Raw genomic sequence first — 26,991 nt, forward strand, 5'->3', positions numbered from 1 at the left:
CACGGTAATTTACACTACTGGCCATTAAAATTGCTACACCAAGAAAAAAATGCAGATGATAAATGGCTATTCATTGGAAAAATGTATTATACTAGAACTGACATGTGATTACATTTTCACGCTATTTGGGTGCATAGGTCCTCAGAAATGAGTACGCAGAACAACCACCTCTGGCCGTAATAACGGCGTTGATACGCCTGGGCATTGAGTCAAACAGAGCTTGAATGGCGTGTACAGGTACAGCTGCCCATGCAGCTTCAACACGATACCACAGTTAATCAAGAGTAGTGACTGGCGTATTGTGACGAGCCAGTTGCTCGGCCACCATTGACCAGACGATTTCATTTGGTGAGAGATCTGCATAATGCGCTGGTGAGGGCAGCTGTCGAACATTTTCTGTATCCAGAAAGGCCCGTACAGGACCTGCAACATGCACTCGTGCGTTATCCTGCTGAAGTGTAGGGTTTCGCGGGGATCGAATGAAGGGTGGAGCCACGGGTCGTAACACATCTGAAATGTAACGTCCACTGTTTAAAGTGCCGTGAATGTGAAGAAGAGGTGACCGAGACGTGTAACCAATGGCACCCCATACCATCACGCCGGATGATACGCCAATATGGTGATGACGAATACACGCTTCCAATGAGCGTTCACCGCGATGTCGCCAAACACAGATGCGACCATCGTGATGCTGTAAACAGAAACTGGATTCATCCGAAAGAATGACGTTTTGCCATTCGTGCACCCAGGTTCGTCGTCGAGTACACCACCGCAGGCGCTTCTGTCTGTGATGCAGCGTCCAGGATAACCACAGCCATGGTCTCCGAGCTGATAGTCCATGCTGCTGCAAATGTCGTCGAAATGTTCGTGCAGATGGTTGTTGTCTTGCAAACATCCCCATCTGTTGACTCAGGGATCGAGACGTGGCTGCACGATCCGTTACAGCCATGTGGATAAGATGTCTGTCATCTCGACTGCTAGTGATACGAGGCAGTTGTGATCCAGCACAGCGTTCCGTATTACCCTTCTGAAGCCACCGATTCCATATTCTGCTAACAGTGATTGGATCTCGACCAACGCGAGCAGCATTGTCACGATACGATAAACCGCAATCGCGATAGCCTACAATCCAACCTTTAGCAAAGTCGGAAACGTGATGGTACGAATTTCTCCTCCTTGAACGAGGCATCACAACAACGTTTCACCAGGCAACGCCGGTCGACTGCTGTTTGTGTATCAGAAATCGGTTGGAAACTTTCCTCATGTCAGCACGTTGTAGATGTCGCCACCGGCGCGAATATTGTGTGAATGCTCTGAAAAGCAAATCATCTGCATATCGGAGCATCTTCTTCCTGTCAGTTAAATTTCGCGTCTGTAGCACGTCATCTTCTTGGCGTAGCATTTTTGATGGCCAGTAGTGTACAATAATTTCATCATACTTACAAGCAGTTATATACGGTCAGAAATAAATACACTACTACACTGATTACGTATTAAATATAATATCTGTAATAAAGCTTGCAGATATACAATCAGAAGTACACTACAAGTTATCAACGGATATTAAACGACGAAAATGTTTGGATGCTGCAGAAAGTAGTTGATCTGCATTTACAGTGTTCCAATCTACTAATATCATGTCGTCCCTTCTTTTGTCCGCCACACACAGCAACTCGATGTGCCCCTGACTCAACAAGTCGATGGAAGTTCCCTGCGGAAATACTGGGCCAAGCTGCCTCTATAGTCGTCCATAATTGTGGAAGCATTGCCGGTGAAGGAGTATACGCACGAATTGCCCTCGCCATTATGTCCCATTAATGTTCGATGGGTTTCACGTCAGACGCTCGAATAGTCCAGAATGATCTTCAAACCAGTAGCGAACAATAAGGACCCGGTGACATGGCGTATTGTTATGCAAAAGATTCCATCGTTGTTTGAGAACATGAAGGCAATGAATGGCTGCAAATAGTCCCGAAGTAGCTGAACAATGACGGATTCAATTGGACCGAAGGACACAGTGAATTCCATGCAAATACAGCCCACACGGTTATGGAGGCACCATCAGCTTGCACAGTGCCTTGCTGACGATTCGGGTCCATGACTTTCTGTGGCCTGTGCTACACTGGAACCCCACCATCAGCTCTTAACAACTGAAATCGCGACTCATCTGAGCAGACTACGGTTCTCCAGTCATCTATTGTCCAACCGATATAGTCACGAGACCAGGAGAGGCGCAGATGGTGATATCGTGCTTTCAGCAAAGGCACTCGCAACGGTCTTCTGTTGCCATAGCCAGTTAACGCCAAATTCGCCGTACCGTCCTAACGGATACGTCCGTCGTGCGTCCCAAATTGAATCCCGTGCTTATTTCACGCAGTACTCCCTGTCTCTTACCACCGACAGTTCTACGCAAACGCCGCTGCTCTCAGTCGCTAAGTGAAGGCCTTCGACCACTGCGTTGTCCTTGTGGTAATGCCCGAAATTTCGCATTCTCGGCACACCATTGACTCTGGGGCTCTCGAAATACTGAATTCCCTAACGAATTACGAAATGAAATGTCCCAAGCGTGTAGCCCTAACTACCATTCCACGTTCAGAGTCTGTTAATTCCCGTCGTGGGGCCGTAATCACGTCGGAAACCTTTTCACATGAATCACCTGAGTACACATCACAGCTCCACCAATTCACTGCCGCACTGCCCTATTATAACTTGTGTACGTGGTTCTACCGCCATCTGTACATGTGTATATCACTATTCCATGACTTTTGTCACCGGATTGTAGGTTAAAAGCTAAAGTACTGGTGGTTAATAATAAGACTACGGGATGATAAAGAAATGAGCAGTGCTACTGTAAATTCTGACACATTTCACTGAAACAACATTTATTAAAGAGATAAAATAAACATAATTACAGTCGGAACTGTTTGTCTGTTTTTAATAACTTTGACTCAGGGATAGAGTGCGAGACAGAGAGTTTCACGTTGTACCTTATCTGTTTGTGGTTGGCCCGATGTGACGTCATTGGCGAATTGCTAGTTTTAGCAGTGTAATTAAAGTGTCTCCATCAATGGTGTTATTACAGCAAATACACTCCTGGAAATTGAAATAAGAACACCGTGAATTCATTGTCCCAGGAAGGGGAAACTTTATTGACACATTCCTGGGGTCAGATACATCACATGATCACACTGACAGAACCACAGGCACATAGACACAGGCAACAGACCATGCACAATGTCGGCACTAGTACAGTGTATATCCACCTTTCGCAGCAATGCAGGCTGCTATTCTCCCATGGAGACGATCGTAGAGATGCTGGATGTAGTCCTGTGGAACGGCTTGCCATGCCATTTCCACCTGGCGCCTCAGTTGGACCAGCGTTCGTGCTGGACGTGCAGACCGCGTGAGACGACGCTTCATCCAGTCCCAAACATGCTCAATGGGGGACAGATCCGGAGATTTTGCTAGCCAGGGTAGTTGACTTACACGTTCTAGAGCACGTTGGGTGGCACGGGATACATGCGGACGTGCATTGTCCTGTTGGAACAGCAAGTTCCCTTGCCGGTCTAGGAATGGTAGAACGATGGGTTCGATGACGGTTTGGATGTACCGTGCACTATTCAGTGTCCCCTCGACGATCACCAGTGGTGTACGGCCAGTGTAGGAGATCGCTCCCCACACCATGATGCCGGGTGTTGGCCCTGTGTGCCTCTGTCGTATGCAGTCCTGATTGTGGCGCTCACCTGCACGGCGCCAAACACGCATACGACCATCGTTGGCACCAAGGCAGAAGCGACTCTCATCGCTGAAGACGACACGTCTCCATTCGTCCCTCCATTCACGCCTGTCGCGACACCACTGGAGGCGGGCTGCACGATGTTGGGGCGTGAGCGGAAGACGGCCTAACGGTGTGTGGGACAGTAGCCCAGCTTCATGGAGACGGTTGCGAATGGGACTCGCCGATACCCCAGGAGCAACAGTGTCCCTAATTTGCTGGGAAGTGGCGGTGCGGTCCCCTACGGCACTGCGTAGGATCCTACGGTCTTGGCGTGCATCCGTGCGTCGCTGCGGTCCGGTCCCAGGTCGACGGGCACGTGCACCTTCCGCCGACCACTGGCGACAACATCGATGTACTGTGGAGACCTCACGCCCCACGTGTTGAGCAATTCGGCGGTACGTCCACCCGGCCTCCCGCATGCCCACTATACGCCCTCGCTCAAAGTCCGTCAACTGCACATACGGTTCACGTCCTCGCTGTCGCGGCATGCTACCAGTGTTAAAGACTGCGATGGAGCTCCGTATGCCACGGCAAACTGGCTGACACTGACGGCGGCGGTGCACAAATGCTGCGCAGCTAGCGCCATTCGACGGCCAACACCGCGGTTCCTGGTGTGTCCGCTGTGCCGTGCGTGTGATCATTGCTTGTACAGCCCTCTCGCAGTGTCCGGAGCAAGTATGGTGGGTCTGACACACCGGTGTCAATGTGTTCTTTTTTCCATTTCCAGGAGTGTATGTCCTCTTACTGGGTACATGTTTCCCCTGGCAGTAATTTTATCCTTTATCGCATTCCTTTTATCACAGACTGGTTGAATTATTACTGTATAGATCCATAGTATGACTAAAAGGTTACAAACGGACACGTTTCATATACGACTTTGTAAGATGGGCAGACACAGCCACTGTAATTCATGTAAACTGAACTTGAATAAAACCACAAATAGCTGTTAATTGATCATTTATTCACACGACCGGTTTTGGCTGGATTAAACCAGCATCTTCGGGTGGTACTACGTAGAAAGTTAAGCATTTTTGCCATCTACGAAATTAAAAATTAGGGACAGCCAATAAAAATACATCTAAATGAAGAGGGGAAGTTCTCAGCAAATAGTAACGGGAAGATCATTGCGACGAAGAATGCATTATGTGAGGCACTATGGCAAAGAGAACCGCACTTGCCGCCCGGGATTAGCCGAGCGGTTTGGGGCGCTGCAGTAGTGGACTGTGCGGCTGGTTCCGGCGGAGGTTCGAGTCCTCCCTCGGCTATGGGTGTGTGTGTTTGTCCATAGGATAATTTAGGTTAAGTAGTGTGTAAGCTTAGGGACTGATAACCTTAGCAGTTAAGTCCCATAAGATTTCACACACATTTGAACATTTTCTGAACCGTACTTATATATAATAAATATGATGGAAATGTAAAACAAGAAGCATAAAATAAGCTCCATGAGTAGTGTGTCTCTGCAAGTATCCTAACTCATTAACAAACCCATTGTACAAAGAAAATAAATCGAGTAGGAAAAAATTATACATCTTTAAAAATCTGGAAGTGACAATTTAATTGAATTTCATAAATTGAATTTAGATCGAGAATTAAAAGTATGATGAAAGACCTCACCTCAAAACAGAACTGTTTTTATGTACCTCCAGACTGCTCATTTTAAATTCTGCCCCAGAGTTTGTAGCCTTACCAATATAGTCTTTCATGAAGTGAAATCGGCTTTTTGGATAAGAGTAGCTGTCACAATAACCCCACTGTGATGTCGTAGCACCTGAAAAGTAATAGTTTCGTACATTGTTTCAGCGTTGTGCTGCTACAGTACAGTGAAGTTGAAACTGTTATCAACATGCATATGCATGATTCAGTTGTTGGAGATAGATGTTCTGAAGCCCAGATTTCGAAATCTATTAATGATAAGCTGGACCACAACCAGACATTAATTGTATAAGCTGATAACGGGAAGGAAGTCGTTATAATTGAGAAGGGTAATGTTGAAAACGTGGAGCAGCTTTTTACATTTAATAACACTGTCAACCGTAGATTTGATGCAGTCTCCAGGTACGTAGCAAGTCTAAATAATGTGTTTGATTTCATTGGTTTTTTAAAATGGATTTAATAAAAAGCAGCAACTACCGATTCACGCAACTATCCCTACATTACAGTTCACTATAAGCCTTCCTACCGATCCCCACCCGATCCGATCCATTGTTAATTCTGGGTAATTGGGTGGGGGTTGGGCAGGGGCAGGGAAGTTGAGTGTCGTGTTGAGAAGGCACTGGATGTGGTTGTTGTTGTGGTCTTCAGTCCTGATACTGGTTTGATGCAGCTCTCCATGCTACTCTATCCTGTGCAAGCTTCTTCATCTCCCACTACCTACTGCAGCCTACATCCTTCTGAATCTCCTTCCTGTATTCATCTTTTGTTCTCCCTCTACGATTTTTACCCTCCACTCTGCCCTCCAGTAGTAAATTGGTGATCCCTTGATGCCTCAGAAGATGTCCTACCAACCGATCCCTTCTTCTAGTCAAGTTGTGCCACAAACTCCTCTTCTCCCCAATTCTATTCAATACCTCCTCATTAGTTATGTGATCTACGCAGAATTCTTCTGTAGCACCACATTTCGAAAGCTTCTATACTCTTCTTGTCTAAACTATTTATCGTCCATGTTTCACTTCCATACATGGCTACACTCCATACAAATACTTTCAGAAACGACTTCCTGACACTTAAATCTATACTCGATGTTACCAAATTTCTCTTCTTCAGAAACGCTTTCCTTTCCATTGCCAGTCTACATTTTATATCCTCTCTACTTCGACCATTATCATTTCTTTTGCTCCCCAAATAGCAAAACTCCTTCACTACTTTAAGTGTCTCATTTCCTAATCCAATTCCCTCAGCATCATCCGACTTAATTCGACTACATTCCATTATCCTTGTTTTGCTTTTGTTGATATTCATCTTATACCCTCCTTTCAAGACACTGTCCATTCCGTTCAACTGCTCTTCTAAGTCCTTTGTTGTCTCTGACAGAATTACGATGTCATCAGCGAACCTCAAAGTTTTAATGGATTTTAACTCCTACTCCGAATTTTTCTATTGTTTCTTTTATTGCTTGCTCAAAATACAGATTGAATAACGTCGGGGAGAGGCTACAACCCTGTCTCACTCCCTTCCCAACCACTGCTTCCCTTTCATGCCCCTCGACTCTTATAACTGCTATCTGGTTTCTGTACAAATTGTAAATGGATAAGTACTTTAATATATACTACAAATATCCTGTTGTTTTTTGTGTGCGTAACAGGACCGAGCTGTTGCGAAACTACATGTAGTGAAATTCATGGGCAGTACATGTGTCATGTCGTGTGATGTACAGTAAGTTTTAAGCATCATTTTCAGTAAGTTGTGGATTTATGTAACAGACCAAAAGAATAATTACATGATGTCATCGCCATACTAAGTATAGTATTTCTGTTTAACTATTTCAGGTTTCCGAATTATTCTTACGCAAAAATATGATGTGGAAATAGGATCACCCTTCGATTTCCTTTAGCTAACATTTTTATGACTAATTGACTGTAAAAAGCTTGTTGTAGTGCTGATACGTTGTAACCTCCCAGCAAAAAATAGTAAAAAGTCAATGATAATAAAAATGTGCCAGAATGTTAACTCCCCACAAAATATCGTTAAGGAATGAAGATTGATCATTAACCCACAATAAAATTAATTAGATAATGAACCATGAATCGTATGTAACATCTCAACAGAGATAATTAAACCTGATAAATTTTATAAGGGCAGCAGCGCTGACCTTCGGCCCTGTATTCAGAATAAAAAAAAGCAAAAGAATTGTTACCTCAATAAAAAAAAAAACTGCATCTATATCTGCTCTTAATTGTAGCTTCTACTACACAGCTGCATGCAATGATGGCTTATATTTAATTTGATTCTTGAGGGAAATGCATAAGAAATATTCTTTAAATTGAAATGAATGTTTTTCTTTAAAAGAGTTCCTTTATAAAAAATTATTATTGGGGCATTTTTTGAACAAATTAATTACAATTAACATACATTATTAGATTTGCGCAATGCTGCTTCATTACCTTCTATAACAATATACATCGTCCCGAACCGTGACCAGAGTCGCGACAAGAGCACGCCGCCGACGCATGCCGACGCCTGCTCAGTACAATCGTCCACTAGCTACTACTGTCGACTGACTACTACCTCTCTCGACTCGCTACACACAACAACTGTTCCTGCCGACTCGCTACGTGCTACTGTTCCTGCCGACTCACTACACGCTATTGTTCCTGCCGACTCACTACACACTACTGTTGTCGTCTCGCGCGGTCAAGCGCAGACTAGCAACGACAAATAACTCTCTGGTCAGAGATTCTGTCATGCCTCGCCATCGCTGGTAATGAATACATACGTGTTTCATAACCCTCCACTGGGGGGGGGGCAAAAATTTGGCAGCGATGATGAGTCATTTGGACTTGCCATGAGCAACAAATTTTTCTTAACTAACTAACCTTACAATCACAGAATATACAGATATATACAGGTGTAGAACACGAAGTAAATATAGTGCACATGCACCGAGTACAGGACATATCAGGCAATGACAAAATATATATACAATGAGTACAAAACATATTAACAAATGACATAAGTGCACACGCACTGAAAAATTCTTCAGCATTTCACAACAAATAAACATAATGATCACATTGACAAATGACATAAGTGCACATACACTGTAGTTCAGAACATACGAGCAAATAAAAAAAAAGTATCTACAATGACTAGAAATCATTTTATAAAAATGAAAAAAGTGCACACGCACTGTAGTTCACAACATATCAACAAATCACAAAAAATGTATAGGTCTTGAATACAAATCATGTTAGCAAAAAAATGATTTTCACTAAGTTACAAGAATTAGGATAGGAAAGGGAAGGATTGCATCATGGTTGTAGCGCTTTAGGTTCCACGCAGCAGCTGCACTGAAAGTCCATATCTTTCTACAGAAGCACAACACCAAGTGAGACAATCTGAAATTCTATTCCCAGAAGTATTAATCAGCGTAGCCAAGATACTGAAATGTCATAGTAATATTCCATGTTAACATTTTGGCAGTACATTAGGTACACCAAACAGTGGGACCATGATAGCATCTCCATCGTTCAAGGTGGTGGACAGCATGTCATGTCAACACCACGTTCTTGTAAGGTACACCAACGTAGAATTAGTGCACAAACCAAATATAGTGCTCCATGATCATGAGGATATACAGGACAATCGGATATTGCAATAATTCCAGGTAATTAGATCAGAAGGTGAAGGACATTAAGTGACATACTAGTCTTAATTGAGAATTACACTAGTAGTTGGTGGCACTCATTGCCTGGTTATTGAACATTTCTGTACCATGTATGTAGTATTACAGAATAATGTTCATGCGTCGTTTTACAGAGAACATTGGCACTCATTGCCTAATTATAAACCATCAGAAGTCTTCATTGAAAACAGGAGCTAATAAATGACATAGCATTACAGAATAATATTCATGAAGCGTTTTACAGAGAACATTGGCACTCATTGCCTAATTATAAACCATCAGAAGTCATCATTGAAAGCAGGAGCTAATAAATGACATAGTATTACATAATAATATTCATGAATTGTTTTTACAGAGAATATTGGCACTCATTGCCTAATTACAAATCATCAAAAGTCATCATTGAAAACAAGAGGTAATAAATGACATAGTATTACAGAATAATGTTCATAATTAATCTAATTATAGTACTCATTGGCATTCATTGCCCAGTTACAAAGCATTATATATATATATATATATACATATATATATATATATGTATATATATATATATATATATATATATATATATATATATATATATTGAATATATATATTTGCTAGCAATGCATTGCGTTGGGTAATTACTGGAGAATGAAAATATTTGCTTTTGAGTTGTTGCTGCAAATAAAGATGTGAAACGTCATTCGTCATGAGTCAGCTGTAGCAAGTTTATGAAACAAGTAGAGTATATGTAATCACATTCACAAATGACATAGGTTTAATGAACAACTGCTTATAGCACATTAATTTCATAAATAATTTCTCCTGCAAAATATACAAAAATGGATTATAAAACTGAAAGAAGAAACTCATTTTATGCTGAAAAGTTGTGAACTTCGAATTAACAGTTAGTGAGATGTGTATATAAAATGTGTTCCCTAGCTGTCCTTTCCAAAACCTTCAGTCATCGTACTATGCAATATAACACATACTGTCAAAACGAACTGCAACAAATACTAAAATAACTACATAGCATAAATACATAACTTCAACATTATCCTAATCTGTAAAGAAAAAACTTCATTATCCATCACTTCATTATCTATATTATCATAACTCCATTATTATCATCACCTGTAAAGAAAAACTTCATTATCCATAGTAGCATATTCTTCATCATTATTCATCACCATTCATTATCATCTGCAAAAAAAAAAAAAAAAAAAAATCACTTCACTACTCATTACACAACTATTCCTTATTTCTAGCATATTTCATCCCTAAAACTAAAATGTGTAGTTCTGTTTGACAGCCTGCCTCAATCTTCATCACCATTCATTATCATCTGCAAAGAAAAAAAAAAAAAAAAAATTATCACTTCATTACTCATTACACAACTATTCCTTATTTCTAGCATATTTCATCACTAAAACAAAAATGTGTAGTCCTGTTTGACAGCCTGTCTCAATCGCCTTGTATTCTGAAAGAAAAAATTAGTTAAGACTGCTATTCTACGATGTGTATAGTATATTCTTGTCAATGCTTGTTAATCCTGGTCCATTTACTCTTCCTCACGAGGTTTTTGCATCTTCTTTCGTTCATTCCGAAGGTGAAATTCCAATTTCTGTTTAATTTATTTCTTTTACACGTTATTTATTTCTGAAAATGATGAACAAAGATTAATGTCTTGCATTTAAATCATATATTCACTAAATTAAAATTGGTTTATAGTAACATAATTGAGCATACAGCATAGCATGACAGAAAACGTAATATGTGAAAAACATACATTGTGTTCAGAGGCAAAAATGTACCCAGTGTATCACAATGTAGCAGCAAAAAAAGGTAAAGTAGTCACGATGTTGAGATATCACAAGGCAAAATGTCAAAGTCAACTGGTGTCTGCTATATCTTAACTATTTCATAATGCATACAAACAAAACAGGAAAACAATCGTACATCCATAAAAAAAGGATGACAAGAAATGTGACCTTTGTGTTTAGCTTGTATGTTGTGTAGTTAATAGAGGCGAGAATTAAAGACTTTAATGGAGAGAGAATTTAATAAAATGAATATGTCACTAGATAAAATCGCGTACATATTCATAAGATACGTAAGTTTATCTGAAAAAATGTGCACGGTCTGATGTGTAACGACAAGAAAAGCGACCTGCTAACCTTACCTTGCCGGGCACTTGCCAAGAAAAAATACGATAATCATCAGTAAGTAGTCATGTGAATATAATTGCGTATGTGATCATAAAAATTAGCAAATGGCATTACAGCATGTTAAATCATAAAGTATCTTCATTCAATAAAAGGTCTGATATTCGATAAATGGTGGTTTCCTTTGGATTTTCTGCTTCTCAAAGTTTCGACGTGTACAAAACTGGGGTGAGGAAAGCTGCGAATTCGATATGGACCTGCGTATAGGAGTTCATATTTACTGCAACCACCTTTTACTCTGTTCGATAAATAGTCTGTATGTACTAATATCTTCTGCCCAATGTGAAAGTCACGGCGTGTACAAACCCGTTTTTGCTGCCTTCTCCGGCGCTCTGCGGCACGTTTGATGTTGTTCAGCGCAATGTCAATTATTTCACGGTGTCGTAGTCGACGAGATGTAGGAAAGTTTACTAATTCTTTAATTTTGTTAGGTGGTTCAACATTTTTCAGTATAACAGACGGAGATAGCATAGTGGATTCATTTGGTATGGAATTAATTACATCTTGGAATGAGAGTATGTGTGTGTCCCAATCAATATGTCTTTTATGGCAGTATATTCTACACAGTTTATCAATTTCTTTCATTAATCGTTCACAAGGATTCGAAGAAGCATGGTACCTGGATACATAGATCGGAGAAATGTTTCTAGCTCGTAACATACGTGTCCATATAGCAGATCGAAACTGTGATCCATTGTCGGAAATTACTTTCAATACATGCCCTACATGAAATAGAAAATGTTTTACAAATGCTTTCGAAACAGTTTTGGCAGTAGCTTTGCGTAACAGAGGGCAGGTAACAAATTTTGAAGTGAGTTCAACAGCGACAAAGATGTAGCAAAAACCTCTATTAGTTCAGGGAATCGGACCAAAAAAGTCTACAGCGGCCATGTGTCTCAATTTAACAGGTAGAATGGGATGTAATAGAGGAATATGTGAAGTCGTATCTGATTTAGCTTTCTGGCAGATTTTGCATGACGCTAAAACTCGTCGTATACGTTTCTCAATGTTGGTAAAATAACAGTTCTGTCTCAGTATAAGAAAATCTGGAATTGTTATCTAATTTTTGATTAAGGTTGTCATGTCTTTCATTAAGTTGTTTGAAATTTTCATTAAGGTTGTCTTGTTTTTCATTAACTTGTTTGATCTGTTCACTAAGTTGTTTGCGATTGTCGTCTTGTCTTTCATTCTGTTGTTTAGAATTTTCATTAAGTTGTTGTTTGAAATCTTCACTCTCTTGTTTGGAATTGTTGTCTAGGTTTTTATTAAGTTGTCTGAATTTTTCATCAAATTGTTGTAGCAATAGTGCCATAATTTGATCCAAGCCAATATTACCTACTCTATTCTCTGTGCTGTTTGATGGCGTACCTGCAAGTGTCACGTTTTGTGTGACCATTTGGTCATTCTGTGATTCACAGAAAGGTTTGCCCATCGGACGCGCACTGTTAGTCACTACCTCGGAGATAAATAAATCCGACGCATTCTGATTACACTGTTCGTTTTCATTAAATATATCTGTCCGATCCTCACGTAAATCCAGCAAAACCGGATGTGTTAAGCTGGGCAGCGCTCTTTGCAACAGAACGCCCCGCGTCATTAATTGTCATTAAATTAACAAAGGACACAATTGAATTCGTCTGTTCATCACTAGGATCAAAATCATTATTAGTGGTCGGTACGCGCTGATTGTCAGTAAACGAAGGATTGTCATCATTGCACTGCGTGTCGCAAGTACTATCGTTCAAGTTATTTAAGTCGGTTATTTCACACACTATACATCGCGATGTACTATTAACAGTTTTTCGCGGCATTTTTTTCTCAAAACAAATTAATCACAAATGAAATAAGCACAATGCAAAAAGCAACAAACACAAATACAACAAAGAGCAACAAATTGCCAATGATCTGTGGAAGAAAGATTGACAAATTAGAAAATGCATTGCGCCAAATGCTAATTATATTAAGTAAATAAGAGCAGTTATATGACTACTTCTCAGAAGATTCACAAAGAAATACGATCCTGGCCGGATGTCGCCAAGTGTAACCTCCCAGCAAAAAATAGTAACAAGTCAACGATAATAAAAATGTGCCAGAATGTTAACTCCCCACAAAATATCGTTAAGGAACGAAGATTCATCAATAACCCACAATAGAATTAATTAGATAATGAACCATGAACCGTATGTAACATCTCAACAGAAATAATTAAACCTGATAAATTTTATAAGAGCTGCAGCGCTGACCTTCGGCCCTGTATTCAGAATAAGAAAAAGCAAAAGAATTGTTACTTCAATAAAAAAAAAACTGCATCTATATCTGCTCTTAATTAGAGCTTCTACTACACAGCTTCGTGCAATGCTGGCTTATATTTAATTTGATTCTTGGAGGAAATGAATAAGAAATATTCTTTAAATTGAAATGAATGTTTTTCTTTAAAAGAGTTCCTTTATAAAAAATTATTATTGGGGCATTTTTTGAACAAATTAATTACAATTTACATGCATTATTAGATTTGCGCAATGCTGCTTCGTTACCTTCTATAACAATATACATCGTCCCGAACCGTGACCAGAGTCGCGACAAGAGCACGCCGCCGACGCATGCCGACGCCCGCTCAGTACAATCGTCCACTAGCTACTACTGTCGACTGACTACTACCTCTCCCGACTCGCTACACACAACAACTGTTCCTGCCGACTCGCTACGTGCTACTGTTCCTGCCGATTCACTACACGCTACTGTTGTCGTCTCGCGCGGTCAAGCGCAGACTAGCAACGATTAATAACTCTCTGGTCAGAGATTCTGTCATGCCTCGCCATCGCTGGTAATGAACACATACGTGTTTCAACGTCAATGACGTTTTGCTGGTCTACAACAGCAATAGGGATAACAGCGTCAGGTTTTTGCATGAATTAAACAGTCTGCACCTGCAGATTCAGTTTACCATGCACTACAGTGCGTCAGGTTCACTTCTGTATGGAGACCTCATGATCACATTTTAGGATTCCATTATCACTTTTGAAGAAAACCTACATCCAGTCATACAGAAATGCACCACACTTCAAACCATCCTTTCAAGTATAACATTCCCTCATTTAGAACAATTCTAACAAGAATGCACGTCATGGATACATGACATGTTCTTATTTCGGTTGCGGCCATTCATTAAGTTGCAAATAATATGAGAACTTTAAGGTATTGTTGCATAGCAAAATAGCATTAGAGACAAGAATAAAATTTCTGAGATTTTTGAAATGACATCCAGGCTTAGTGCGCCGACCTGGTCGCAAGGGCTTTCTAACGTATAAATACACTTGAGACACTGGAACACAAACAAGCAAGGAGCACATTGCCAGAGATTGTGCGTGAGAGAGCGCCAGGAACACCTGATTTACCACCATGACATTGGAAAGAGGGTGTAATGATACTCTGTTAATGTGGTAGTGTCGAGTAACTACCCCTAAAGGCTATGCGGGATCATCTTTCAGACAGCAGATCTTCCATAAAAGAACGCTCTGGAAAGAATTATTAGTCCAGCAGAGAACGCTGACTGGCCCGAAAACAGCAGCAGATCTGGTCACTCGCATAGCGGAATCACGTCACTGACCACGATGTAAGATTCCCCTCCCTTCCACTCAGTGCTCAGAGACTGGTCATCCCATCTGCATCACTGATGCCAAGGGATATCAGGTTGCGCTAGTGGCAGGCTGACCTGTTGGTAGATGATGAAGTGTTTCCAACCGCTGCCAGTTTGGAGTCTACCTCTACAAGTCCACAGACATCCGACTTGGGGGGAGGAATTTCAACTCTGCGAACTGCCATTCCTGCTGGTCGCAACTTTGACTCACTGAATATGAGGGCCAGGCTGAGATTCCGTGGATGATGAGCTAATCTGACTGCAAGGCATTCGATTAGGGAGCAGGGTGCATGGTACTGACAGTCCTTCTCAGTGTGTGTACTGCCCTTCCAGGCGTACACTGGGACCAGCCCTCAGGCTGACCGCTATGTCGCTCTTCAGGCTTCTGCTTAGTTGCCATCAAGTATGCAGGTTTATGCAAGATGGGAGGGGGGGGGGGTTGCTGGATTAAGTGCAACAACGAATTGACTGACGTCCAGTCACGCTGGGCTGTGCCATCACGCCAACTGACGCTCCGTCCTGCTCGAAGCCGCAGAACTGGCCATGGGCAACGCCAGGGGCTATGATCCTATGGTCGTATATTCTATTACGGGAGTTGATGCGCCACTCAGTACGTTCCTGCGACATAGATACAGCTGAGGAGATGACTGAATCACTGTAAAACTCTAATCAGTAAATGATTTCATGCTGTACCATTGACACCTTGGGCATGACGCAGGTCCTCGCCACTGCCTCCCCTCTCGACTGCCCTGAGTCCTCGTAGTGGGTCACAAACTGTAAACCCCTACACTACATTAGTTTGTGCAGTTCAGTCAGATGCAAACGGTTTGGTTGTAAGAACGACGATCACCCATATGTGCAATCTCACTGCTGTTCTCAACATTCACAAACTTAGCAGTATTTCAGCTGTATAACCTTTTCGATCACAAACAATGTAGGAAAAGACAGACTGCTACCGACCGTAAAGCAGATATGCTAAGTTGCAGACAGGCGCGATTAAAAGACATTCACATATAGCTTTCGGCCACAGCCTTCGTCAGTAAAGAGGACACACACAACATTCACACACACACACAAGCGAGCACACCTAACGAACTCCAGCATCTCAGGCCGGAATCCCCATCATAACGTACATTTGAAAGTTTAGTTCAATATCGAAAACCTAAAAGATCTGCCGTAAAGTTTCGTTTGTTTTTGTCCATGGTGGTACCAGCATGATTCACAACAAACGTTCATATAAGCCACCCCATTGCACACACACTAACAGTCACAGTTCGACTGCTGCTATCGATATCGCTCTCTCCTCACAGGTTATACAAAACTCCTGCGTATGAAATTTAATTTTACACAGCGCATTCAACAAAATCATTTTAAAAAAGTCAAAGAGAATTTAAAATTTTGCGCACAGGCAGTTCCATTTCCTTTCGAACAGCAGAAAATCTTTTTTTTTTTTTATGGGGATTCAGTTTTCTGTTATCTTTATTAGAGGTTAATTTAATATCTTGTACAAACTCGGAGCTGTGATAATTGAGTACTTCTGGTTTTTTTGTATCGGACACAATCAATGAAATTTAATAAAATCTGCAATATTGAGACTCACTGCTCAGAAAATATTGAAATTAAAATTCCCAAAATATTAAGACAATATTGCATAGTTCGAGGTGGTATTCATGTGGCATTTTTAGAACCTAAATTTAATATTGATTTGCAGGATTTCTCATATTTTTTTCTGTAAAACGCAATGTTATATGGAATAAAAGTTATGCCATACTGTTCAGCATTTGATTTAGAAACAAAATTAATGAACTTTTTGTGGTACATTCAATGGAAAGTTGTAGGAAAAATAAAAAGGTGAATAAAAACAGCGGCAACACATATAAAGCATGACAATGAGGTTCATAATCATGTGATGTTTGTGTTTCACTGTAATTCATCTCAACCTAAGTACAGCGTGAGCTTAAATACTTATTATCTAATTTTTTTCTCATTTGAGACAAGAGGCTACATAAAACTTAAAATTGACATCAGTTTGTAATACAAAGAGGTTGAAGCCTATGTAAGTTTAGTCTTTATGGAAATTGTGTTTAAACTTAATGCATGAATGAAGGTTTTTAAAAGTTGTATTTATTATTTTTATGTTATGGTTATATACCTCCATCAACAACGGATATTCATCTTGAAAATGGCTAGTAGTTCACTGAAATGCAAAGTAAAGTTCAAGAGCTACAGGGCAGAAAATTTGTCGTGTTCGGAAATTAACGCAAACTTTATTGAATTGTAATGACAAAACTAGTAAACATTTAAGAGAGAACTTATGAAAGTTGTTTTCTTTTACAGTAGCTGACACATGTAAAAAATATTAAAGTTTTTAAAAAAATACGAGGTCACCGCATCAATTTTCACATTTTTCCGTCCAGTTTGAAATGGAATAGCCCATATTGAATTAATAAGTGATTCATGTACCGATATAAATAAAGCAATGCATAGTCACATTTTATACGATGGACCAAATAAAAAAAACTATCAACGATATCTAAGATATATACACGAGGTGTGACTTTAAAGCAATGAGACTGATGTGAAAAAAAAATGTTGCTTACCGTTTTAGTCAATTTTAGTGTTGTCTCTTTCAAAATAGTTCCCTTCTGATTGCACACACTTTTTCCAGCACTGCTGCCATTGATGGTAACATTTCTAGAACTCATCTTCTGTAATATCCTCCAAAACCCTCGTCGCAGCTTTTTGGACATCTTGTGTTATTTGAAAATGGTATCCTTTGACCGCCGTTTTGACTCTTGGAAATAGAAAAAAGTCGCATTGAGCGATATCTGGTGAATAAGGTGGCTATGGTAGTACTGAAATTTGTTTTGAGGTTAAAAATTGCTGTAATGACACAGCAGTATGTGATGTCGCGTTATCGTGATGCAGAATCTAATCATCAGCAATGCTGGCAAGGATACGAAGAAGTCTTTTGCAGAGCCTTTCTAAAGTTTCTTTGTAGTAATATTGGTTAACTGTTTGTCCAGGAGGCACCCACTCTTTATGAACAATTCACTTGGAATCAAAGAAGCACACAAGCATGCATTTCACTTTTGACTTTGACATGCGAGCCTTTTTTGGTCTGGGTTATGTCTTTGAACACCATTGCGAAATTTGGCGTTTTGTCTCTGGATCGTACTGAGAAAAACAACTTTCATCACCAGTGATAAAATGGTTCAAAAAATGGCTCTGAGCACTATGGGACTAAACTGCTGTGGTCATCAGTCCCCTAGAACTTAGAACTACTTAAACCTAACTAACCTAAGGACATCACACACATCCATGCCCGAGGCAGGATTCGAACCTGCGACCGTAGTGGTCGCGCGGTTCCAGACTGTAGCGCCTAGAACCGCTCGGCCACTCTGGCCGGCAGTGATAACATGGCTCAACAATTCTGGATTGATTTCCGTTTGCTCTAACAGATCGTCTGCCACATTTTTCCGTGTTTCTCGCTGTTGGGGTGTGAGATTTTTGTGGATCATTTTTGCACAAATATTTCTCATTCCAAGATATTCAGTTATTATTAGACCAACCGTTTCTCGATTGATGTTCAGTTCTTCTGCAATCATTTTCATGGATAATCTTTGATCAGATCGCACAAGTTCAGGCACCATGGCCAAGTTGACATCCGTCCGTGAGATTGATGGTCGTCCACTGCGGACTTCGTCTTCAACATTCATTTTGCCTTCACTAAACATTTTATGCCAACGAAAAATTTGAGCTCTTGACATAACCTCCTCCCCAAAAGCCTTCTGAAGCTTACCGTAAGTTGTCGTCGAGTTTTCACCCAATTTAACGCAAAAAGAAATGGCATACCGTTGCACAATACTATGCGGTTCCATTTTCGCGACGAGAGACACAAACACGTGCTAACTTATTACAGCACAACTCACGACTGAGCAGTTGCATCGATGTGCCGCTTGGACTAGAAGCAGCTTATAGACTAAGATCATAGATATGGTGCCTACGCAAGCCTGCACGGTTGCCACATCTTGCAAAGAAAATCAGTCTCATTACTTTATTGTCGAACCTTGTACAACGTAAAAGGAAGGAAAAGAAAGAAGAAAAAAACTTATCCATCAGAATTAACAATATCTTCACAATCGATTTAGCATTTGTTGACACTATGCCTGTGTTTTTGTAACTGCGAAAGTTCTCGTGATCGTAAGCATTCTGTGGCAATGGGGCTCCTATTTACTGAAAGGCTGTGTTTTTAACGAGCTTACATGGCAGGCGTGTTTGGAAAACTTCTTTGCTGCTTGTCGGGCATGTAGGATCCTAAGTTCCTCTCTCAGTTCAGACATGACGACACAGAACATGTACTGTTCTCAGAAACGAGACGACATTTCAGTATTTCCCGAAAATGGTTCTAGTTTGATTGGCGGTACCTTGACGGAGCGCGTGTGTGGTGTGCGTGTGGCTACGTGTAGCCTATCGTGTTTGACGGGGTACGTGAAGCGTTGTCTGTTATTCAGCCGTGAACTGCGCGAGCGCTCAGAATACTGCGTACAGCTGTAGTCGGATGTAAAACCAGGTTTCTCTGCGGTTAGTGTGAGCAACGCTGGTCCTCCGTCAGTGCCAAAGTTAGGCGTCCTGTTAACCCCCCCCCCCCCCCCCCCCCAGAGCGCGATAACTTTGGGCAACACGCGGGACTGTTTCATTCAGAAAGTTGTTCACCACTTGTTTGGTCGCTGGACTGGACGTGATGGCAGATTATAACAGCGCTGTCTGCCTGTCCGTGCACTCCCACAGTCGAAGAGAGACGAGAAGAAAAATGGTTCAAATGGCTCTGCGCATTATGGGACTTAACTTCTGAGGTCATCAGTCCCCTAGAACTTTGAACTACTTAAACGTAACTAATGTAGGGACATCACACACATCCACGCCCGAGACAGGATTCGAACCGGCGACCGTAGCGGTCGCCCGTCTCCAGACAGTAGCGCCTAGAACCGCTCGGCCACTCTGGCCGGCAGACGATGAAAGGTGGCTACACCGAGTCACAGCGCCAGAGATTGCGCCAAAGTGTATGACTGCGCCGACTCCACTGGGCAGTAGTAATTCCGCCGCCTCCACTGGCAGTTGTAGTTCTGAGGTTGCCGTGGGCAGTGCTTGTTGAGAGGATGTCGATAGCAGTAGTAATTGAGGTCATGTCGTGTGCAGTTGTTCTGCTAGACGAGACAGCAGATGCTGTTCGATTGGGGATATTGTAATGAATACAGTGTATTTTTCGTCAATATATATGAAGGTAACAAAAAAATTTTTATTTCAAATTTCCTAAATAATAATGCCTCTTGGTCACAGGTTCAGTCAACAAAGCATCTGGCTTGTGTTCGTGTATTAGACTGTAATTCTGGTTTCTATGTGCAATTATAGTATTTCTGGTTTTTTTTAATTACTTCATTGTAAATTGTGTTTAAAATATCTCGTCGTTTTGAGGAAGAACCGTGCCAGATGGGTACGCTGAATCACACTTCCACACACAGAACAGTTACACTTGTGCTTTGTTGTTTCGTAGCTTTTGTAGTTGCTAGGGACTTAATTAATCAATTGTGTTAACAGAACTTTCCTTTCATTCTTTATTGTTATTCTATGCAGTCAGATTGCATACTAATACTACTCAGGGGCAACCGGTTACGAGACTTCGTAACCGGACATACAGCTACTAAAAGTTATTTGCATTATATTTAATTAAGCCCCCATGCAACGAGAAGAAATGTTGCAGGGAATATCCACTTGATTTTGCTCGTATGGCGGATTCCAGTACAAAAAAACGGTTTAGGCAACATTGAGAACATACTACCATTAAAGCTACGTTGTATTACCTTCAAAGGAAGAGCGTAAAAAAGCGTGATGCAGATTCAAAAAACTGTATACTAATCACAGTGTTCTCACTCACACATCTCTTTTACAGCTCACGTCGCGAATGCTGCGTGGGAACAACGACTATTGGTAATAATCCGTCTGGGCTCGAATCTAATTTTACCGCCGCTGTCGTGATCACAAATGAATGGAATTCTCTGGTTAATAATGTTCCCTTGGCCTCACATCTATCTGCGTCGCTATCGATAAGAACAGAAGGAAACCTCTGACGAACGACACGGAGCACGAACAGCAGCGCGATCGATGGCAGGTATATAAGGGGGAGTTAAATGAAAGTCGAACGCACGCCACAACGGGGATATGGAATGGTTCCATTCAAAACTAGTAATCACACACGTGAATACATTTGTCTCACTGGCTGACTAGACGGTCGTTTTCTCTTACGTATAACACAGTCGGATGCTTCAGGATCCACAACCTCCTCCACTCTCGCACTCACATGTTCGACGTAAACCGATGTCCACGCAAGTAATTCTTCAGACTGACAAAGGGGTGAAAACTACGCGGTGAAATGTAAGAGCTGTACGGAAGATGAGGCAGTGTTTCCCAACCAAATACCAGCGAGGGGGCGGGGGTTATCCTGCTACAAGATGACTCCGTTCGACAGCTTTTCTGGAACTTTCGACTTCACGACGCAGCTGCTGCAAAGTGTGTTCATAGCGCTGCGAATCGATGGTGGTTCCATTCTCGAGAAAGTAGACGAGCTGAGGGCTTCTGCGGTCGGAGAAGAACGTCATTATGATCTTGCCGGTACATGTGTGAAGAGCTTTCAATTACTTTGGCGGGTGAGATGTTTCCACTGATGACGGTACCGATTTCCCTCGGCCTCGAAATGATGGTGACCCGAAGAAACGACATGCATGTAAGTCGGTTTCAGTCGGACGAGAAAGTACAGCAGGCGATGCGATTGTGGATCCGTGAGGAGCCGACCGTGCTATGCGCAATACAGATTGATTGTCTATTCTCCCAGTGGGATCAACGCCGTAAGGGGAACGTACGCGAAAGCGACCAAAATTGTGAATATATTTTATTGGATCTTCCTTCAGTAAATGGTACTGAAATTTCAGTTCCTGAATATTACGTTCCATTTCCACTCCTATGAGTGACAAAATAATAGATAACAATGGGCACCTTTGAGACAATTTCGAACTTTTGTGTCACAGTGGGAGGCAGTATCGGGTTTCTAATTATCATAATTTCTATTTCAATTTAAATTGTGTGCTTCAAACGCCTTGAGAAAAGCAACACAACTTATGTGAATAGTGTGCTTCAAACGCCTTGAGAAAAGCAACACAACTTATATCATTCTCAGCATCTGTGGTGCAACATGTAAGTTGGATAGCAGGTTTTATTTTGCCCACTCTGTATATTCACACACACTTAGTGGCCAGAAGTCATAAGAACACACTACGACGAAAGTCGGTCGTCAGTTCTTGAAGCCCATGTTGTACGCCTCTCTCTGTACAGTTCTGGTAGAGATGGGATCACACACTAAAATCGGCGACGATCTCACTCACGTGAGACGTCTATCACGAAGTGTGGTTCCGCGCAGGAAATGTAGCGTCTTTTTATCAGACATTTGTCTCATGTGCGGCGGTTTACGCCAGTGGGACAGTTGGTTCAGAGACACGGAAGATCCACCCTCGGAACTTGTGGCCTCAGAAACTCAAATTCTTGTGTGCCATGATCTGTGAGTCTTCCACAGATTATCATCCGACGATATGGCGCAATTTCCACCGCACAGTTGTCTGTAGCCGACTGGTCAGGTATCCCGCCCTAGGCAAGGTCTAGACGCAAGATCCTAGCTTTATGCAGTACATGGTTCGTCTTCAAACCGGACAATCCTCTCAATGGCTTTTGGACATATAATTGACTACGCAAGAGTTTTAGACTTCTTTTTCTTTGCTACAAACTGTTACAATGTGTTTGTCCGAGCTTATGAAGGATGCAGACATGAGTAATGATTGTGGCTGGCTCTGTTAGTGTTCTGTATAACTATTTCAGTAATTTTCAACAGACACTCTAGCGAATTATTCCTTTTTTTCAAATACAGATTCCTGTTAGTTTTGTGTAATATTTGATCCTGTCCGATTCATGTTGTGAGCACATGGCTCCGAAGTGTGTTATGTGTATCAACAAGCCCATACTAGCTGATCAGTTCATATTATTTATTACACGTTTAAGGGAACACTCTTTGTACTTCTCGTTCTCTGCCGCTAATGTCACTCACTGAAGCCTCACGGCATTTTCCGCCAATTCATAATTGAGAATTTTGCAATGGTATTTTCCTGTTCCGGTATTTTCCTTACAACCAAGGGAATGTTCCAGAACACATTGGTCTGAACAGAGCAGTGGAAGCCATTTTTACGTTATTCCTTACGCCAGGAAAATATCATGTATATAAATCGAAACATATACTTCCCCATCACGCTCCACAAGCCACCATACGGGGTATGGCGGAGGGTAGTTCTGATACCTACAAGTGATCCCTCCCTTCCCTCTCTTCCCTCTGCCAGAAAGCCTGGGGATATATGTGTCCGCAGCTCGTGGTCCCGCGGTCGAGTTCTCGCTTCCCGAGCACGGGGTCCGGGGTTCGATTCCCGGCGGGGTCAGGGATATTCACCTGCCTCGAGATGACTGGGTGTTTGTGTTTTCCTCTTCATTTCATCATCATTCATGCGAGTAGCAAAATTGGGCTGAGAAAAGGTTGGGAATTTGTACGGGCGGTGATAACCGCGCAATTGGGCGCCCCACAATCCCAACATCATCATCATCATCTCGACTAGCACGTTTATGCTTCCCTTTACTACTTATTTCCACAAAAACATAAGTATTTCATGATTATGGTTATTAATAGTCACTCGGGACAAAGACTTACTATGAAATGACAGGGACAGGAGTGAAGCGTGTAACTGCAGATATACAGCTGTTGGCCATCTCCCACGTACAGCTGTCTAACCCTGTTTCTTCGTATATGTTGTTACGAAGTTTTCATGAGGTTTTCTGACGAGTTGTTCTTCATCATTATTTAATTTACATAACATATATCCGTTTAATAGGAGACGAGCTGACACTACATTATTTTTTAATTTGTTACCTTACTGTACCGTGTGGACGAGTTGTTTTGAACTTTTATGTATGTGATTTGTTGTTAGCGATGATTATTGCAATATTCTTCTAATTATATTGTACTTTATATTTGATACTATTGTGAGCGTGGGGTTGATCTGTTATTCTGCGCCGGCCGGAGTGGCCGTGCGTTTCTAGGCGCTACAGTCTGGAACCGAGCGACCGCTACGGTCGCAGGTTCGAATCCTGCCTCGGGCATGGATGTGTGTGATGTCCTTAGGTTAGTTAGGTTTAAGTAGTTCTAAGTTCTAGGGGACTGATGACCTCAGATGTTAAGTCCCATAGTGCTCAGAGCCATTTGAACCATTTTTTGTTATTCTGTCTGACGGATTAATCTGAGATGTACCCTTTACCCTGCGGCTTCTGCAAGATGCAATTTCCACCCCCACACTACTACAGAAGTCAGACAGACGCTCCTAACGTTCTAAAGAGAAATGCCTGAAAAACTTTCAGCAGTAAATATCTTCTGGAGTCGTCCGCTGTAAGGAAATGACACAAAAATTTAAAAAAATTCTTACGTAACTAGTGGGATACTTGGGTACTGGAGTAGTGGTAGTTAGTGTAAGAAAAACATTAAACTAACGAAAGTTATTATTTATTTTGCAAAAATTCTGAAAAATCACAATGGCACTTTCAGTTGTGAATTGAACAAGTTATATCCTCATTGTTTTCGGAATGTGAATTTACCTCTCGAGGATAGGATTCGCTGATGAAATTTCTGTACAAAGTTTAAGATGGTTGTTGACTTGGCAGAATGGCTGAGAGGCGCGCCTACTCAACTTCAATAATTATCATTTAGAATGTTGCTAGGTATGGTTGAGGCTGTCGCATGTGAAATTCAGTGAAGTGTACTGTTGTGGAGGAAATATGGGGCTCGCAATAGCTGTACCGCACAATACCGTAAGCTGCGATGACTGCTGTCTGTGCCGCTCGCTGCTGACAAATAAGATAACTCTCGTTCTATCTGGATTGACCTTCGCCAATCAAACTCTCCCTATGCCCTGATGAAGTCAAGGACTCCTATTTGCCCCTAGTCTAACTATTGGCGTGGTACACCGGTCAGATAACCAGTCCACCGCGATGCCACTCAAAATTCGTTCGCACGCGTTTAACTATAACTCTGTCCGTTTACACCGCACAATAAGTGTGGCGGCCAACACTGTGAACCACACTTAATGGCAAGGACTCAATATAGAGTAGCACTTCGATTCGCTCTCGACAGAGGTGCTCTCCCAGTGAAGTACTGAGGAGAGACTTGTTCCTCGCTCCAAGAGCGACAACAGAACGGCGCCTCTGTTACACCAGACGTGAAGGGGTACATCTTTCGGTCTCTTCCATTATTCCTTTAGCTAAAGGAGTCAGAAATATCGTCTGCCAATCAGCATTGCTCTTCTAAAACGGGAGAATGACGTTTCGTTTAGGGCGACCAATCCGGAAACCTGTAGCATTGGCGTTTGGCGTTTGCTGTTTCCCTGTGAAAATCTCTGAAACTACATGGTATGTGTAAAGAATGTGTAGGCTGGCCGCTCCCACACGATGTAGCAGAATTTGCTTTTAAGCCGAACATGGGGTTGGTCCCCCCTTTCACTCAGGCCCACGCTGTCTGCTACACAGGCGGTCACTGGCCGACATAGGCTGGGTAATCCTCTGAAAGGACCAGCGTCCCGTGGTGTGGTTTCTCTCCCGAACTATAAGCTTCTGTGACCGTCATGTCTGGAATGTATGTGTGTATGCCAGCCCCGAGTATTTCAATCACGGTGCGCTTACTTGTTAACTGCATATCGTTTACATGAATTCATACAACATTGACTTTATCTTATCGAGTTTGGGTTCGAATGAAGCGTGTTGATGTGCGGAACATGATTGCGAGGGCAGAATATGTAAGCATTGAAGGTCAGGAGACCATGATGTCTTACACTATGTAGATACACTCAGTGGCGGATTTAAAAATTTTGCGCCTAGGCACACCATATTATATGCGCCCCCCCCCCCCAAAAAAAACGTGTTTTAAATAGTAACTATTAACCAACCACTTCACAGTTGACTTTTTGGGTGGGAGTGCTGTGAGGTGCTTCTGTACTCTGCTATTCATTGTTCCGAACAACGCATCAGCGGTCTAGTCGCACTCAGTTAAAATGTAATATGGTTCCTAAACTGCACTTAGTGTGCGACAGTGGATAAACCGAACTTAAAACCGCATTGTGGTAACACATTCTTCTGTCGAAAGACAACAGAAACGAACACAAGGAAAATAACTTTTCTTTTATGGCCTAAAAATTCAGCAGAGCGTGTAGGAGACAGAGGATTTTTGTTATATATTCACTTTTAATATGTTCTTTTACACGAAACTGTCGAAAATGAAAACAAAAAAGTTGTGTTACGATTTAAAAGATGAAGAGAGGGTGTCATGTATTAGAAATTAAGATGTACTTTCACAGAGATCCATTCAAAATTAAAATTAGGCTGTCGTTTTGCAATCTACTAACTTGAGTGTGTAGCAGATAAAACAAAACTCTTTTGGTATTAATACGTGAAACTATAAGGAAGCGTAAGAAATGAAAAAGAGATAGAGATTTCGGTGTACAAACTAATAACTAAATACAGACGAAAAAACAAAGAATTTGTTATTACATAATTGTACAGACTAGTGTGGGAAAATCAAAATTGTTTTATAATCTAATAGTTAACATGTAAAGCAAATAGGGTTTGTGTAGCTAGATGCTGCATAAGTGTACACAACTTTTAATCCATGTAAGGGCTGAACAGTTTTGTACTCCAGCTACTAGTCTCACCATAGCTCTTTCTAACGGTATTAGCAAAGCTTTTACGTATTTATCGACAGAACTGAATACGTTATATATTAACACTTTTTCATCTGAGCGTACTCTCCGATAACGTATATTTCCGCGATAACTATACATTTCAGCAGACGCCAAGAATACACATCAGTTGTAATACACTACAGTATCACTATGAC

This window comes from Schistocerca serialis, chromosome 7 (genome assembly GCF_023864345.2).
Source record: "Schistocerca serialis cubense isolate TAMUIC-IGC-003099 chromosome 7, iqSchSeri2.2, whole genome shotgun sequence".
NCBI classification, from domain to species: domain Eukaryota; kingdom Metazoa; phylum Arthropoda; class Insecta; order Orthoptera; family Acrididae; genus Schistocerca; species Schistocerca serialis.